Here is a 20,157-nt window from a genome sequence, read left to right on the forward strand (position 1 = left end):
GGAAGCTCAGGGATGGCTGGGCTCAGTAGGGCCTCAGGTGATGTCTCTGAGCTGCTGGGGAGGTCTGGGTTTGCTGTGGAGATGCTCAGCAAGGCCAAGGTTGTTGGTGGCATGAAATAAGGTGAAGGGGTTCTCTTCTTCTGGTGTCCTGGATAGAACCAGGACCTTGGGCTTGCTGATCAGTTCCTTGTGAAACCTTTCCACCACTTGGGTGAGAAATGCCTTACACTGCCCATCAAAACAGGTCTTTATCCCCCCAGCTTCTGTTTTGCAACTTCCAGCCAGGCGGCAATGTAAGGAAACTGATCTGGGTGCCCAGGCATCCTTGTCACTCCACTACAAACTGCCTTCACCTTTTCTAACTCAAAAGTTCCTTCAGATGGGCAATCTACCTGAAAGGTGGTCCATTTTAGTTCACACAGCTTCTTAAGTTGGTTGAGTGTCAGCTTGATTCCCCAATCATCAGTAAAAGCCTTCTTAAAGTTGGACATCATACACTGTAATGGTGTCTTACTGACTTGCTCTCCCATATTCGCATCACCAATGATTAGGGAAAGTGCTTACAGATGGACAACAAGGGGTTTTGAACAAACTGTCACTTCATTCAGTCTTGCCTGGCCCTTAGCAGCTTCACAGGAATCACAGGGTCTGAACTCAGTGGTGGTCTGGTGCATGGCTCCTATGGCCCAGGACTTCCTTTCACTCACACAGTCACACACACACACTCCAACACCCCTCCTGCATGGGCCTTCCTGAAACCAAACCTGAAGACTTCCATTTCCCCTGGTCCTCTGGGTGCAGATTTGTACTTGGAGAACCTTGGGAGGTGACTAGTCTCCCCTTCCACTCTAATTTATTAATAGACTCGATATTTCAAGACACAATTGCTTTTATTGTCTTGTTAGTCATTCCCCACTCCATGAAAATCCTGAGGAGTTGCAAGAATCTTGGGATTTAGAAATTTGCATAACAAATCCTATGACAACAGATTTGATCATTCAAGGTTCTGGTGTTCCTCAAAATTTTAGGTAAGTTGCTCACTTCAAATGGAAGAGATAGGTAGAAAATTCTATTTCATGCTGGCAAACTTTCATTAATAGAGTATCAGTGGGGCACAAACCTAATTTTTTGACATAATACATAGACCACCAGAAAAATCATTCTTTTTATTAAATGTATTTCACAGAAAGGAATATATTAAGGGTTACCAACCCAAGTCAAGTGTTACTGCTTACATTTCCCTGCCTCTAATTGTTGCATACCTGACCATAACACATGGTCTTGGATGAGAGGAATACTTAATTTGTTATCTATTGAAACAATTAATTCTTCTCTGCTCCATTTGTAGGTGAGGTCTCTTTAATGATGGACAGAGAGAATCAAATTGTGAATAAACTCATTCTACTGGGCTTCACTATAGGTCCTGTGATACAGTTGACCTTATCAGTGGGTTTCATATACATGTACTCAGTGACTGGGATATACCACACTTATCCTATCAATCTGTAATGATTCCAGGCTACCCACCCCCATGTGTCCTTTTTCATTGGGAATCTGTCTTTCCTGGATCTCTTTATTCCTCTGGCTACAATTCAAAGGTCCTAGTAACCAGCATTTCTGAAGACAACAGCAACTCTTTGCTGGTATGAAGGAATTTTGTAACTCAGAAAATCCATGTCCTTTAATCCTAACTCAATATTGCTGAGTGGAGTATTTTTATTGTTTCCATGGAAATGTGACCCAACCAATTGTAGATGATAGCTTTTGATTAGTTGATTTTCATGGAGATGCATCTCCAGCCATTCAACATGGGATTACTTACTGGAGCCCTTTATGAGGGGACCAATTTGGAAAAAGCTAAGAACAAAAAGAGTCCAAATAGCCAGAGACATTTGGAACAAAATGAACATGCCAACAGGGAAGACTTATGAAATAAGGAGAGGAAAACTAGCAGACATCATCATGTGCTATCCCAGCTGAGAGAAAAACCCCAAACTGCATCAGCCTTTCCTTTGGAATTAAGATATCTTTTCCTCAATGCCTTAATATGGACATTTTCATGGCCTTAGACTGTAAGCTTTAGCAAACTAAAACAATGTCCTTTGCTGGCTCCATAGCTCAATTCTTCTCCTCTGCTAGGGTGGGCTACACTGAGTGTTACTTGTTGACTCCATGGCTTATGAAAATGATTTTGCCATTTCCAACCCTCTGCTTTATGCTCAAGTTATGTCAAAGAAACTCTGCATCTGTGTAGATGTATATTCCTGTGCTGGAGGCTCTGTTAATGCAATAATACTGACCAGCAGCACAGTCATATACGATTTGGGGGTGACAATAGCACAGATTACATTTTCTGTGATTTTGCACACCTAGTGAGGTTAGCATGTGATGTAAAAGACAGCCACCAAGCTATGCACTTCTTCCTCATGAGCTCCAATGTCATCACCCCCACTGGGCTCACACTGGCCTCCTACCTCTTCATCACTGTCACATCATGAGATTCCATTCCACATAGGGCCACCTTAAAGCTTTCTCCATCTCCTGCCCCTTCTTGATTTCTGTCAATTTTTACTGCAGCTCTATTTTTCTCTATCTGCTCTTTCCCAAGTTCTTGCTAATGCCTTCAGAGGAACAAACTGGTTTCTACACGTTGCTGCAGTCTTCCCCATGTTGAACTCCATAATCTACAGTCTGAAGAATGAGAATGTGAAACAGGCTCTGAAAAATCTCTTTAAGTTTACACAATTTAAAGTTTACATTGATGCAATTTTTTTAGGGCAGTTCTAAGATTTAATGGACAATGCTCACTAGATGGTTGGGGAACTAAGGTTAAAAATTATCATTTTTCTATTAAAAGAAATTCAGTGAGAAATACATACCTTCATTGCTTTAGATTCTTTATTTTGCTTTACTGATCTAATTCTAATACGGACTGTAGAATATAGACCATTTTAATCCTACTATAGTTTTTTTTTTAAAGCAGTATTTTGATTTAATATAAAACAGAAGGATATTAATATCTAGGATCCCAATGAATTTAATTTTATTTGACTGTCCCCTATGACTGACAGAATATTTTGTTTTTCTTCTATGATAGGAAGTGAATGTGAAGAAAATTTTAAATATTGTTGAAATTTGTGGAATAAACTCCAAACCCTTACAGTCAAGGACACTCAGAGCTTCTGTTATAATTGAAGAATGGTAAGAGTTTTATGAAGAAAAAAAGAGAGGGTAGTTAAGAATCAGAAAAAAATGCAGATGAAAGGAAAGATCAGAAATATGAGCTAATACAAAATACCTACAATTTAACTTAAATTTTACTTTAGATTAATTTTGTAAAAGTGTTCATTCAAAAAGCACTACAATCTTTCAGAATCCTAGTTCTCAGTACTGAATTTCAAGCTCCTCATTTGTAAAATATAAATAGTAATCTTTAACTTGCAATGTTTTAAATAGTATTAAATAAAATACCTTCAGATAATCTGCCTAGAGCCATCATTTTCAAAAATTTTACAGAGAAATCTTCACACACATATAGTCCATACATGGAATGCAATCAATGGCTCATGGTATCATCACATAGTTATGTGTTAATCAACAGGATCTTTTTTAGAACATTTACATCACTCCAGAAAAAAGAAAAAAATACTCATGCATCCTTTATCTCTTAACTCTCCCTCTCACTGACCACTACTATTTAAGTCTATCCATTTTTTATCCATTACCCCCTCCCTATTTTTTTATTATTTTTTTCCTTATATGTTTTTCTCATCTGTCTATTCCCTGGATAAAAAGAGCATCAGACATAAGGTTTTCACAATCACCTGGTCAAATTGTAAAACCCCTATTGTTACACCATCATCTTCAGGAATCAAGGCTACTGGCACACAGCATAACCATTTCAGGTATTTCTCTCCAGCCACTCCAAAACACCATAAACTCAAAACAGATATTGATATAATACATAGGAATAACCTTCAGGGTGATCTCTTGACCCTGCTTGAAATCCTTCAGCAACTGAAACTTAATTCTGTCTCACTTTCCTTTCCCCCTTTTTGGTCAAGAAATCTTTCTCAATCCCATGATGCCAGTTCCTGGCTCATCCTGGGAGTTCTGTCCCATATTGCCAGGGAGATTTATACCCTGCAGAATAATTTCTACATAGGGTGTAGGGTTGTGAGTCCACCTACCAAGTTGGCTTAGTGAGAAAAGCCACATCTGAGCAACCAAACAGACTCTCTAGGGGTGACTCTTAGGCATAAGTATAAGTAGACTTAGTTACTCATTTGCAGGGATAAGTTTCATAGGGGCAAACCCCAAGATCAAGGGCTCAGCCTATAGAGCTGGTTGTCCCCACTGCTTGCAAGAATATCAGGAGTTCCCTAAATGGAGAACTTGAAAATTTCCTCCTTTCTTTCCCCTTCCTCAAGGGAACTTTGCAAATACTATTTCATTCTCTGCCCGTATTACTCTGGGATATACCGAGGCATCACACTAACCTGTACAAAACAAGATCTCACACCCTATTCAAGATTCCATGTACTTCTGGCATGCAGTTAATTCAAGTCAAATTAGATAATGCATGGAGTGATTTATTGAGCTGCCAATTTTCTTCATATGTGGAGAAAAACAATCATTGTGTGTAAAATACTGTGGGTGTTTGTTTTATTTTATAATGCTTGTTCATATTTTTCCCTGGTGGGTTTATATATGGTGTTGTGCCAGGATAATGAATGTACTGTGACATGCCCTTGTATGAGGGAGAGAGCCCTCTTCAGATTGAAACACAGTACTAAACAAGACATCATTCTGCAGTTTTACAACAATATTTTTATAGTCTAAAAATTCTTAAATTCTTTATTTAATTTGATAATTTAGAAGGCAGAAAGTTTAGGCAGATATATTCTATATAGTCCATTCAAGCTCTAGGAAGGAATTTTGAGAAGACACCTTACTTAAATATTTGCAAAATCTAGAGAAATTTTCCAAAAGGCTAAACACTCTGTTTCTTCTCTTTATCCAATACAGTCTGTGACCCAAACGCTGAAGTTAAAACTCATACTTTAAAAATGCATCCCTAACAATTCCTTTCTTTCCAAAAACTATGAAAGGAAAGCAAGAGGATAAATGTTGAGGAAAATCTAATCCTTGAGAATATTAATAACCAGCATTATAGGTTTAAAATGCTTTACATCACAAAAATAAATATAAACCAAAGAATGTCTTATTCCTTATTTCATTGTTTTATATACAATTTCTTGAATTTAATTGAACTATAACAATGCATATATATAATTTGGGAAGTGCAATGAGAATATTCAGCAAAAAAAAATTGACAACATTTCATCTTATTGGTCATAGCCTATGTTGAACTCTTGAAAGCTTCCTTTACTTCTTTATTTCTCACACTATAGGTAATAGGGTTGCAATATGTTTAACAAGGTAGTGAACTGGTAGCCACTTTGTGTCTCCCCAGGGAATAGATGGAGTGAAGACTTGGTCAGGTGGGAAGTACTTTATTTTCCTCATTTAAAATTTCTAGAGGTGCCCAGAGAGGGAGTTGGGTCCTCCATATTGAGTCCTATGTGAGTCTTTACAAAGTGGCTAATTAATTCCTGAGAGGGATCCTTGGTGATCAGGGTATTTCTCCAGGGTTCAAGGATAAAAAGATTGTGGGTCATTGAGTTAATATTGGTGAAGGTAACCAGTGTGGCCAGGTAGGCCATGGCCAAGGGTTAGAAGTCATCAATATTAGCTGAAGGCACTAGCTTCCTGGGCATTGGGCTGAGACAAAGCCATTGCTTCTGGGTGTAGGGGTGAAGTTCAGTAGCATGGAGATCCAGTGTCCAATCATCATGCCTGGAACAGAATGGGGCTTTCCAATCTTGCTCTACCAGTAGCCCTGGCACAATTGGATGATGAAAACCATGGCCATAAAAATGACCTCATGGATGAAGATGGAGCCTTCCATGGAGCACTTGACTCCCAGTCCAGAGAGGCCATTGTAGTCCAAGATGGCAACAAAGATTAGAACCTAGTTCTCTGTTAAGCATGGATCTGATATTGCACAGGGGTAATTTTGAAAACTTCATCCTCGAGGGGCACGTCTGAGGTCACAGAGCTAATTAAGAACACAAAGCTGGTATTTCAGTGCAGACATTTTTTATTCTAGGGTCCATGCTTTCAACAAATAAGCCATTCTCCCTTCTTAGAAAGGAATGCTTTTCACTCTTGTTCTCTTGGCAAAGGCAATGCTAATAACATTTTGACAACTTGAATTCTCTTTCTATTAAAAACAGCTATACAAATATTTTTGTTAAGAATACTTTTGTTAAGCTTTCCACTGTCATGTAATTTTTTTTTTGAGATTTACAGGAATAGTTGGGGGACTTTTTCATACCGTAAAATGGAGACCATTAAGAAGAACCCACCTTTTTTGTGTCAAGGTCTCGAGAACCAGCGAAACCTTCAAAGTTTATGTTTTGTACCTCCAAAGATTTCAAGAAAAACTGAGAAGGTATCTATGTAAAAATAATTTTCTCAAATTGGAGTTGATGTACTCAGAGCCATTTGACATTCCATCTGTCTATAACAGCAGTGAGAAAGCTGTGACTCCAAGAAAGGACCGTGATTTATTTTAATGATTAAAATATTTACACTTGAGCTCAATAGGAAATACTGTTGAACCTAAAATGCAAACCCAAGTCTCTAAGTTGATTTCTAGTGTTCTGACTTAACAGGTACTGAGATGCTGATAACCTCATTTTTTTCTAATATAATTAGAGAGTTTCCAAAAAATGTAGCTTGAGTGCTGACATGGATAAAAGTGGCCTGGAATACTGAAAAGTATTCCGTTCCTCCAACTGTCTATATATATAAGGGATCTCACCTGAATAGGACATCAAGTGTTAATGCTTTAACCCTACAACCCAGATTTTTATGACCAGGGTTCAACTTCTCTTTACAACCATCTGCCTCACTACCTGTTTATATTCACTCAGGATTTCACCCAAACTAGATCATTCATATGATTGGGTTCCCCATAGTAATATTGCACAACTTAAGCATCTCAAAGTTGGATATACAGCACTGTTCTCTCACCATTTTTACACTAAAATCTTGCCCTGATTGACATAAGCTTGAAATCATATAATCCTGGAAAGAATTTATGATTTTATGCATTATCCAGAACGAGTTGGGTTTTAAAGATGCTGTCTCAATGTTAGCCTGAAATTTCTGTGCCAAGATAGCATATGTTAATATAAGGAAACATATCTGGGACATTTCCATCACCCAGTATTTTAAACACTATAACTTGGGCAAAGCAAAGATGTCTGGACAAAGCCAATTGCTATACTCTCTGTTTTGTCTCTAAAGAAGCAATAAAATAAATTGTGTGGTCTATTACCCAAAATTTTTTCTAATAGGGAGAAATAATTTAATTAGACCTCACAAAATGAGATGAACTGATCCAGATGACAGCTCATTGTAGGAATATGGAGAACACCTCCACCAGGAGTGGCAGAATGTATCACAGCCCTTGCATAGAAATGAGCTGGTGAGTTCAAAGAAATAAAAAAGATTAAATAAAGATGGCATAGAGTGAGGTGTCTGCAGAATTGTCACCTATTCACAAAGCTTGTTTGGAACCATGCTAAGGATGTTGGCCTTTAAACTATCATGAATGGAAATAACTGCATAAAATTTATTCACTCAAATTTCATTCTGGCTACAAGCTAGAAATGAATTGCAATGAAACAAGACTTCCATCGTAATGAGGCATTCTGTGAAATCTTCATTCATCTGTCACCTATTAAGCCTAATTCTTTCATAAAAACAAAGAAAAGAGGCATTATGAAGTTCTAGGAAGAAATATTTATGATTTGCAGAAACAGTGACCTCATCCTAGCATGAAGGACCCATAAATAGTCAGTGTCAACTCTCTGCCAAACAAGAATTTATAATTATGTACTCAGAGTAATGAGAAGGTACCTAAGACAAGTTCCTTTCAAATTATTCATTGGTCACAAAAGCTTATTTCTTTACAGGCCTTGATGTCAAAAGTGGAGACTTTTTTCTTATCCCTTGAAATTGGGATGGCATTTTGGTTTCCTTTGGCTTATAGGTTATACCAAAATCTATCCTTGTGAGTTTCCAGACAACCTGGGTCTCAGAGTATCGAAATGCCTCTTTCTTCACTTTTCAAATCCTACCTCTACCATGTAAACAAAGCAGGGTTAGCTTTCTAGATATCTGGGCAGTGTCTCCATGTTCTTCCAACTGACAGTAAGATGGCACCACAACATGTTAGTGAGACCATAATATATTATCCATCCCAAATGAATGGAGGGCTGAGAACAGATAATTCAGCAAGTCTAGCTGAGAGTGAACAGGTCTGGCAAAGCGAAATGGTATAACAGAAATGACACCTTAGCATATCTTCTACCACTTGGAAGTGCTATAATCTTGGGAGAGAATTTAACAACGTCTCCACCTAAGTTCCTTAAACTTTAAAAAGGTAAGAAAAACACCTATGCAAAAAAAATATAGCAAGGATTAAGGAAAATATAGATGAAATATATGTTCTAATGTCTGATATGAAATGATACTTTAAAAATGGGAGCTAGTTTAAATCTGAGTGAGAGGATTAATACCACACCTATTCATGATAATTGAGATTTAAGAAGAAAAATAGAAGCCCAAATGAGTTTGTCATTCAGAATCTTCCTAAAATAAATGAGTTTATTATTTTTGTAACCTACTCGTTGTCATTTGAGGAAGGAATGTTAGGCTCCAAAGTATGATGTTCACTGGCCTAGAGCTGAGAAGTCTTTTGGTTGAGACTCAGCCCTGATACTAAACGCTTCTGTTATTTTAAGAGCCTCACCATTCCTCCTTAGAACACAATTCATAATATGAAAATTGTATGCTCACAGAAACCACTTTTCTATTATTTCGATTTGTTAACATCTCTTTTGGAATCCATCTTAAAATAAGAATAGAGAAAAAGCTCACTTGTGACAATATGCTGTGGGAGAAGAGATTAGCAATTTTTCATGTGCATGTTTCTTTGCATACATGGGAAGTCATCACCACCATCTTGTTTGAAGGGAGAAACACAATGTACTGAGGAAAACAGCTTTGTTTTTATTTCAAGATATGTATTGTTTAGCAGTTTCACTAAAAATCAGTCATGTGAACTTGTGTACATTCACTAACTCTTGCATTCCTTGACTTCCTTATCTGCAAATAATTAATAGCTCTTAACATTTTGGAATCATGACTTATTTAGGAACTGAATAAAAAAAATAGTCCTACCAAAAGGTACATCTGTATAACCATAAAATATTAAAGGATTACAAATTATCAGAAATCTACCCATAGAATTTCTGGTTATGGCACCCATATGAGCCATTTCATGCTTAAGAAATCTTCTTATGGTGTTAACATTCTATAATTATAAGGGATGAGTAGTATATACATATCAAACTTAGCATGTTTAAAACAGAATTCCTACGTTTAATTTCTCCCAGTCTATCTGCTCATTCCACAACAGTAAATAAAATTCTACACTTCCAGGTTCATGGAACAAAAATCTGGCATTATCCTACTTATTTTCCTCCATTAACCTCTTCAATATTTCCGTTTGTCACCACACCCACTACTACTTGAGCTCAAATATTATTTTTGTGAAACATATTGCAATAATCTCATAACTGGTTCACATTCCTCAAACCCTATTGTCTACAGCCTATAGTCTCTTAATTTATAAATGTGACATCATGTCTCTCCTGTACGCTGAAAGCACTCCCATTTTACTCTAATGTCAAATTCCATACAATGCACTCAAGTTCCTCTATAAGATGGTTTTCCATTAATAAGTATTTTCATCTCCTAATGCTTATACCTTTTATATTCTTCGAACTCCCACTTATTAAATTTATTTTCTTTGTTTCACACCAGGTACAACATCTTGAAGATCAGAGCAATTTATACTTTTAGTGTCATGTGCCTAGCACATTAAACAGTTCTACTAATTAAAAAGTTGGGCCACAAAGGGTAGGAAGCACTATCTTACTTCTAGCTCTTCTCGTGATGCCAGGAACTCCGTCACTGATAAGGAAGTTCTGACACCTCTACCTTGCTCACTGTGGACCATCTCAGCAGAGCACTAAGGTCAGCTCCAGGTGATCTTGCCCAGATTCTTAGAAGAGTATCCAAAACCTGTGGATGGAAATTTCCCACATAGGAGACCAGCCTGATCCCCTGGAGAAGACTGAAACCAATGATTCAGTTCTCAGGAGCTCAGATGCCCAGTTTTGTTCAGAAAACCCCATTTCTCATAAGGCCCACATGGCTCAGAAGAAGCTGACTCTGTCCGCAGTGGCTGATCTGAATGATATAAGCGTGACTGCATCTCCCAAGCCTTGGATTTGTTCATAAATGGGCATATAACCTTTTATGCTAATGAGACCCAAAATGAAGTCTGTGCGTGCTTTTGGAAAAGTTCTTTCTTATTCATCTAGGACCTATGAATATTGCTGTGGGTAGATTAAGTCCTAGGATGGCTTAAGATGTTGTTATTAAATTTTTTCCGAGGATGAACTGTGCATGAAGAAAAGATGGTTGAGCCAAGATGACCTCAGTGTCCAATCAAGAAGACTGTTTACCTCTACATTTCTGGTTTTATGAGCCAACAAATTTCTTTATTGTTTAAGACAGTTTAAGTTGATTATCTGTTAATAATAGATGAAAGCATCTCGACACCTAAGGGAAATCATTTAAAGAATTCATGATGTAGTAGAAAAAATATTAAACAGGATGTCATTTTTATTCTTGTCCATACTGCTGAGCTATTAGCATGACCCGCCTCCTAAAGTAGCAAACTAGGTCATATTAAATCATTCTGGCCTCAGAGGCAGAGGCATACCACTCACTCAGAATATCTAGGACTTATGGGAACACTTTAGATCAGAGGTTTGTAGAGTCTCCGTAATTTTTTCATGTCACAATAGTTCCTCTTTGGATTTTGCGTTGTACTTACTCTCACGACAACAACTGCTGAAAATCCAACTTTGTAAAGATATAACAATATCAAAAGGAATGTAGTGCGCTCTAATATGAAAACTAAACTACCCTGAGCTGGTAGTTTTCATGGTGCTGAACAGATTTCATCATCCCTTAAATTTAAATTATCCTGTAGTGCCCTGTAAATTCACTCCTTGTTGCCTTGGCACACAGTTTGACATTTCTGCCATTACACAATGCGTCTCTAAAACTTAAATAATAACAACCCTCTTCTTTACTATACTTTCCTCTAACATCAGCACAATGCCTAATGTGTAGTAGGCATTGCATACATGAACATGTAACAGGTTCTCTCAATCATTCTATTCTGTTCAAGGAGATTTCAAGAAGAAAATATTTTGAAACTTACACCAGTCTCGGTAGAGGACACTTTGAGTGTTTTAAAGCTTCCCAAAGGGATGAAGCATCCCTTCATCCTTCAATGAATTTTCTGCCAAGTTTAGATGGGTCAGCGTCTTATTACTTCTGAGAGAAGAGAAAAGAGTTTTTACGAGAAGACTTTGTGAGGTCTCAATTCTCCAACCTGTTGAAGAATAACACTCAGATGATACAATTGTAGTCATTCTCATGACTGGGTTTTCCAAATTTTCATTTGGGCTCTCCTTCTGAATGTAAAAGCTTTATTGTACCTCTGTTATTATCTCTTAGGGTTTCCAGGTTTTAGAGGAAAGGGTAGTGTCTTTGATGTGAGCAAGGTAGGACAATGGAATTGGGGATCAGGAAAAGAATTATATAGAGGGCTTAAGCTAGAGAAGGAATAGGTCAGCAAGACCAAAGAATACATAACAATGTGGAATATGACCTAGGTTAGAAAAATAATTCCAAAAGTTAAAAAAAAGAAAGATGGGTTAAATACGTGAACAGGCAATATACTTGAGAGAAACCCAAATGAACAGTAACGTTATGAAAAATATGTCCATTAGTAATTAAAGAAACGCAGATTAAAACAAGATAACATTTCATATTCAACAGAATGGTGAGACAGTAACAAAAATACTGACAGTAACAAGAGTTGAATGAGTATTTGGAGTGATTGCACATTTCAAACACACTGCTAATGGGACTACAAATTGGTGCAAACACTCTGGGAATACACTTGGCAAAACTGAAGACAAATATTCTCCATGGTCAAACAATTCTATTCTTATAATTAGTGTAGAGCTGACAACTAGAAGAAGTCTAAAAAAAAAAATTGGCACTTGGTAAATATTTCCAGGAAGAATAAATTTATAGTTACATTTATATTCAGGAAAAATTACACCCTCAAGTGACCTTTCACAGCTCCATGTGCCATAAGACTAATAAAGAGGAAGATTAAATGAAAGAGAGGACTCATTTCCAAGATCTTAAATCCATCTTGAATTTAAAATAAATTCAATTAATATGTGAGTAAAAGGCAGACATGAGTAGCTTCTCAACATGTTTCTTGCCTGTGACGGCCCTGCTTCCTACTTCTTTCAAAATTCCTTCATGGAATTCTAATGCTCTTGTACATAAAAATTGTGTCAGCAGTTGAAAATGTCATCTTCTGGTAAATTGACAAGCACCATTAAGCATCAAAACACATGATACGCTTTTTGCTCCCCTTGATTTCTCCACTATGAAAATGAATATATGATGGCACTAGTGCAACTAGCAGACTGAATTTCCAACTTGAGATGAGGGCCAGATACATCAATGTATTGTGCCCTACTTAGGAGGCAGCCTGTGAGTGTGTACTAGTGTGTGAGTGGGCATGTGGATGTGTGTGCTTCTCTGGGGGTGTGTTTGGCACAGCAATGATGCTTCGAGAGTCTGGCCAAATTCTGCAGCCCAATTCCTATCTCATCTGAGGGCACAGAGAGGCCAAAATGTTTTGCTACACCTATCCCAGTTCCTCACCCTTTATCAGAAAGGCTATTTCCTGGATATGTCACTCTTTTCCCTCTACTCTCATGTTTAAGATTGCCTTTGCTGGATGTGATACATGTATTTCTTCCACAGGCCTTCCACATTTCCCAACTCATTCTCTCTCCCAACAAGTAGTACATTCCCTTCAAAATGGAATTTCTCATTTTACCCTCCTGACTTTCTCCTATGAATGACAATTCAAAACAGATATCAAAAACATCTTATCCTAACAATGATTCCATAACAAGTTGTGTTATTCCAATTTTCACAGGGGATTAAAACATACATACAAGCTATTTATAAACTGTCAAATGGAAGTAAAAGTAGATGAGCTGTTCTTTTAAATATCCCAAAATAACAGCAGTTAAAAAGAAATAACAGTAGTTTTATGGACTATGTTCCAAACAAACAGATAGCCATTTTTAAAAAGCCACAGCCCTATTTATCCTACAATATTTTGAAAAAAGACTCATGTACATTAGTACACACCTTCAAAATACAAAATCAAACTTATGTTTCTATATATAACTGATGTCTAATGAAATTCAGTTTTCTTGGTTCATTTATTTCTGAGAGTTTCAGACCATAACATGGAAATAGTTTGTTGAAAAAATTAGTACCATTATTTAACAAGTACTCTGATGATACCTTGGTTCTATCCAATATTTTCTTCAGGGCATTTTATTTCTTTATCTATAGATCAAAGGATTTAACATTGGAATCACCACAGTATAGAATACAAGCACCACTTTATTCCATTCCAGGGCATAGCTAGTGCTTTGTCTGGAGTAAATGAAGAGAATTGAACTGTAGTACAAGGCAACAGCTGTCAGGTGTGAGCCACAAGTGGATAAAGCCTTCAGAAATTCTTGGGTAGAGTGGATATTCAAAATGGCCACAATGATGAAGAGATAGTAAGCAAGAATAAGTATGGTGGGAGTGAGGATGTTGTAGGCAAGTATGAAATAGAACACAGCCTGGTAGCTTTTATTCATATCACATGCCAGCTTCCCAAGACGGGGCAGATCACAAAAGAAAGCATCAATGACATTGTTTGCACAGAAGCTCAGGGTAAATGTATTGCTAGTGATGATATTGAGTTAAGAAAGCCACCAAACTATGAAACTGCCACGAGACTGTCACATATCCTCAGGGATATTGCCTGGGCATAAAACAGGGGGTTGGAGATGGCCACAAAGCAGTAATAAGCCATGACAGCCAACAGCTTACTCTTACTAAAAGCCACCCCACCAGAAATGAAAAGCTGAGTCAGGCAGTCAGCAAAGGAGATGCTTTTGTCTTCAGAGATGCAGGTCATCAGGATTTGGGGGACATAGACAGAAACATACCAGAAGTCCAGGAATGAGAGGTTCCCTATAAAAAAATACATGAGTGTGTGGAGTCTAGAATCAGCAGAAATCAGATAACTCATGGTGATATTTTAAGGAGACTGAAGATGTAAATGATGAGAAAGATTAAGAAGAGTACTCTCTGTAACTGCAAGTCAGCTGTGAAACCTAAAAAAAATGAACTTCTTCACTTTGGTGAAATTTTTCTCTTCCATTGATTTTAGATATGTTTAGTCCCTTTCTGGGAAAAGATCAATAATTATGTTGGGACTTAAGATATCATCAACTACCTCTTCCCATCATTGCCATTTTAGATCATTAAAAATCCCAAGTGACACGCACCATCATGGTTCATGATGAGTCAGTCATGTCGAGCTGGGTGTTACTCTTTTCTGGATAGCTGGGGAATCAGTTCTGTGTTGCTGTCTTAAGATCTCTCTTAGCTATGTTGCCCACTATGCAGTGTATATCACTTTATACTTTTAACTTAAGTTTTCTTTATTTCAGGGGGATAGGGAGTAGTTTATCTTCTCTTCTACTTATACATGGATGATTGCAGGCTATGTAAACAATATAATAAATAGAGTTTGAAAGGGCACTCTGATGTCTCTTCCCTTTGTCTGTTTCCAAAGATTTACATGAAGAAGTCAATTTATTCAACTAACTGCATTTGGATCTGGAAGGTCACTGAATTTTACTTTCTTTGAAGTCTGTAACTATATTTAATTCTACATTTTTCTCTATAACCAAGTACAAAGGTTGGAATGAAGAAACAGTGAAATTTCATAATAGATCAGATTCCCTTATATATTTTTATTTGAGATCATTGTTCAAATGAATGTATTATTTGAAATATACCTTCATATATTATGAAGGTATATTTCAAATATACCCTGAGGAAAAGAAGGAAAATATTAATTAATGGTTATTTATGCTAATATTATTGGTTGAATATTCTAAATGATTAAGTGCTAAAAATCACTCACTCAATGAATGGTTTGGTGGTGACAGAACACTGAGAATTCTTTTCCCTTAAAGTAAAAACAGGAAATTGGAATGTTGCCAGCAATGGACGATGCACTATCTCTGCTTCTTTGTGTGATGATGCATATGACACTACAGCTACAGACCAAATCAAAGAGCAAAATGCTGATCACCAGAGTTTTCGATTCACAGAGTGCCTAACATTTATGCTATAAGAGCATGGAATAAAAGCTCTTAATCTAGAAAAAAAATTTCTTAGTTTGACATTACACCAGGCAGAGGACTTAAAATTATACTAGAAAAATAAACAATGCTCTTTTGGAAATGTTCCTATTTGGTGAGAGAGAATTTCTTCCACTAGAATGGTGAGCTTCTATATTATGAGATTTTTTAAAGCAAAACTTTATATCATAACTACATTAAAGTAAAAGTCCTTCCTTATAATTGCAAGAGACTTGGAATGTGTCATTTTATTTACCTTCATTTTTTAGGGCTGTTGAATGCTTGTTCAACAATATCTCATTTAGAATATTCAACAATATCTCATTTTGTCGTGCCAATAGTGGGCACAAGCTACAGAGTTTATGAAAATGAAAACATCTATCAAGATGGCAAGTCATTATCTAATTCACTTTTTCACTGATTGAGGAAATAAGCTCTGAAGAGAGGATATTTGGAACTTAACATCTTCCTCAAATACTATTTTTAGGAAAAAATCCTATTTTATTTCAAAAATAGAATTATATAATAATCTGATTATACTAACGATCTTTTTGTCTTTTGTCTATATTGTGATTTATTGCACTTTTTTCTCTGGTTAATTAATGTAATGCTTAGTGCTATGAATATAAACAGTCACTTTATTTGAATTTGGCTGAAGCCCAGAATTTCCCACCTTACCTTAGACTTCTACTCACACTAACATTCTCTTTCCAATGTTAACAACCTTGGGAAAACATATAAGATTGTGCATTCCTTTGGGATATGTGCTAAATGTAAATAGGATCTTCAACTATTGTTCAGGTGTCAAGTGACCAATTATACAGCTCATATATCATTCTGGAATGAAGTAGGGAGAGATCACTCATCAAGAATATAATTGTTTAAATTAACCTTTACAAAAAAGCCTGTTTAATTTGTGGGTGTCATTTATATAAAAAAGAAACTGGCAGGAAATAATACTCTAACAGGAGCCTGCACACATAGCAGATGCACAGGAATTATCTGTAGCTCATAATGATTATGATAATAATAATAATTAAAAAGCAAAAACCATAGAAATTCAGTCCTGAGACATATTGGCTATCACTTGACAAAATTTTCCCAAATTTACAAACAATGAAATTAACAGTGAATTTGTTGATTACCACAAAGTTATATGGTTAATGCAAACACTATCTACACATCAGACCAGGAGTGCATTTATTCATTCAAAATCTGCAGTATTTATGGAGCAACTCTTATGTACCCAGCACTGAGTAACATATTGAAGGAGATTTTTTAAATGAGGAAAAGTAAGGATATAGGTTATCTTAGTAAGGGTTAAGATTCATGGTCAGAAAAATGTTTGTCTAAGTATGAATCCTAGGTCACCAATTCACTAGTGTGAACAAGAGAAATCTGAAAGCATATGCTTATTACTGTTCTTATAACTATTTTCTATGGTTTAAATTAAGATTTGCTGTTTATTCAGTGAGGCTCCATGGATTAAAAAATGTATTCTATTATAATATATTCTTCCCTTTTATTTTCCTTTTGATTGCATGTGCTTTCATTAATTGTACCAAATATATCACACTAACATGTTAGTATTAAGGTGTTAATAATAGGGTGGTGTATGAGAATTCAGGAATCCTGTATTTTGCACATTATTGTTCTCTAAACCCACAACTCTCTAATAAAAATTTTTAAAAGTTTAGAGTGGCTTGATTGCTGAGAGAAAAATAAAGCAACACTAAATTAGGCAGGTGGAGTATGCAGATTCAGATAAAATATAGACTGACTAGACCCTATTAAAGATTTTGGAGAATATCTTCAATAAGGTATCAATAAATGGTTTTAATCAGCTCCATGACATGTTCAAATAAAATTGAAAACAAAATATCTCTTTTCATTGTGAAAAGTGGAAGTGTGAAGGCAGAGAAAACCAGGTCAATAAGGGCTGATAGTATTGGGATTTAGTGGATAAAAATGGACTTGGTGAGAGATGCATCTGAGAAACATTTGAGAGATAACATGTATAGGAGTTGGTGACTAGAATTTAGAATTTCGACTCCCCAATACTCTTAAAATTTCTGTGTCTGTGAAAGTAGTCCCTTATGCCTTATCTAAGGGAAATGGCTTTACCTAGGAAAAAAAATAAACAAAGCCTTCCATGAAGCCAAAACTTATTTGGCTTGTAAGGGATGTCAGTATCTTCTCAATCCTTATCCTCAACACACCTCTTTGTTCTAGGCCAAAGGAGAGTTACATCCAAATATAACCTGGATGGTGATCATAAGAATTGCTCTGGAAATACATAGCCTGCATACCTTTGAGAGAAGGGTTATTGCTAATTGTCATAAGCAGGGTCCATGAGGATACCTGTGAATGGACTTGAAGGGTGTTGGCCAAAGACGGATGTAAGTATGAAATAGCATCAAGAGAAAATTATAAACAACATGATTGAGATGCAAGACTATCCTTACTTATTATAATGGAAAAAGACCAAAAGCTCAGATAAAAATGTTGCAGTAAATAAAAGTTTCTTCTGCTACTATTACAAAGGAATGTGGATGGGATGGGGGAATCCCATGGGATAACATAACTGTCCATGGTGTGGTCATTTCTGATTACTTTTTTAACACACCTAACACTGAGAAACATTAACAAGTGGTTAGTATATGGAGAGGGAATTTGAATAGAAATTTGTCTGGTAGGAGCAATGCTCTGTGCAAGGGTATAGCCACGTGCTGGTAACCCTGAAAGGAAGTACCAGAAGGTTTTGCATACCTTCTTCACTGTCAGTGACAACACTAGCTAAACCCATTAAGAAGATGGTGAACAAATGAGCTCATTAAAGCAGATAATGCAGCCTAACCTCCTAGAGCAAAGAGGAGAATAGAAAAGAGTAGAGAACAGATTGGAGGGGCAAATATAAGGCAAAAATTTCAGAATTTGTGTGTCTGTATAAGTTAATATGCAGAGGTACTCATAGAGTATATATGTTTTATACATATATATATATACAGATATGTTTTATGCATATAAAGTATATATATGTTTAGTTTCCAGATATCTTTTGTTTAACTTCTTCACAATCCAAAATGGAGTGAGTGAAAAAAAGGACTGAGGATCAAAGTAATCAAAGTCCCCCTCCAAAACTTTTATCCATCCTACTTAATAATATCTGATCTTCAACAATATTTTTAATTGTCTTAATAGTCATTTCCCACAGCTATGAAATCCTGAGGGGCAGAAGGGATATACAATCATCAGGAGCTTTAATTTTATATAAAAATTTCTGCCAGTTCATATTTCTTCCAAATCCACTTTTGATTTTTAATATTATTTAATATTATTTAGTAATGTTTTGCATTTTTATGTATTTGATTATTATGTATAGCTCTCTTTTTCAATGTTTTATGTGAAATATGTATACAAAAAAGCAGTATATTTCCAAGTACATTTTCTTGAGTAGTTATAGAACAGATTTTAAAGTTTGGCATAGGTTACAATTCCATGACTTTTTCATTTTTAATTCTAGCTATTCCAGGACACTGAAGGCCAAAAGAAATATCAGTATCATGATTCAGCAGTCATAGTCATTTGTTTAATTCTATCTTTTCTATTATACTCCACCTTTTTTCTTCTTTTATTGTGAAAAATAACACATACAAAATAGCAACACATTTCAAAGTACATTACAACGATTAGTTGTAGAAGATTTCAGAGTTTGGTATGGGTTACAATTCCACAATTTTATGTTTGTACTTGTAGCAGGTATAAGATAATGGAGACTATAAGAGGTATCAATATAATGATTCAGCAATCATATTCTATGTTGTTAAGCTTGATGGTCTCTGTATAACTCCACCATTGACTTGATCTTTCTCCCATTCTTCAGGGGTATTTGGGCTATGGCCATTCTAAATTTTTCATGTTGGAAGGGGCTGTTAATAAAATGGGATAGGGGAATGGAACTAGTTGATGTTCTGGAGAGGCTAGCCCTTTTATATTGCAGGACTTATCTGGTCCAGGGACCCATCTGGAAGTTGTAGGTTTCTGGAAAGTTATTTTAGTGCATGGAACCTTTGCAGAATCTTATATATTGCCATAGGTGTTCTTTAGGATTGTTTGGAATGGTTTGGTTGGGGGTTGGCAAGTTTTGATAAAGTGTCTAACTGAAGTTTGTGTAAGAATGACCTCCAGAGTAGCCTCCTGACTCTATTTGAACTCTCTCAGACACTGATACCTTATTTGTTAAACTTATTTCCCCCCTATTGGTCAGGATGACATTGTTGACTCCATGATGTCAGGGCCTGTCTCATCCTTGGGAGCCATCTCCCACACTGCCAGGGAGACTTTCACCTCTGTATATCATGTCGCACATAGAGGGTAGGGCAATGATTTCACTTGCAGAATTGGGCTTAGAGAGAGGCCACATCTGAGCAGCAAAATAGGTCCTTCATAAATTACTCTTAGGCATACCTACAGATAAGCTCAGATTCTCTGCTACATGCATAAGCTTCACAAGAACAAGCCTCAAGATTAAGAGCTTGGCTTATTTATTTGGGTGTCACTAATATTTGACACAGTATCAGGAGCTTCCCTGGTGACAAAGATTAACAGGTCCATATTTTTTTCT

The 20,157-nt window shown here is 36.3% G+C and overlaps 1 pseudogene; it reads right to left on the minus strand.

Annotated features, from left to right (window-relative positions):
• Nucleotides 1–13,667: 13,667 nt before the first annotated feature.
• Nucleotides 13,668–14,410, minus strand: LOC143649291 (olfactory receptor 9G19-like; annotated as a pseudogene).
• Between the last annotated feature and the right edge of the window lie 5,747 nt (nt 14,411–20,157).

This window comes from Tamandua tetradactyla, chromosome 11 (genome assembly GCF_023851605.1).
Source record: "Tamandua tetradactyla isolate mTamTet1 chromosome 11, mTamTet1.pri, whole genome shotgun sequence".
Taxonomy (NCBI): domain Eukaryota; kingdom Metazoa; phylum Chordata; class Mammalia; order Pilosa; family Myrmecophagidae; genus Tamandua; species Tamandua tetradactyla.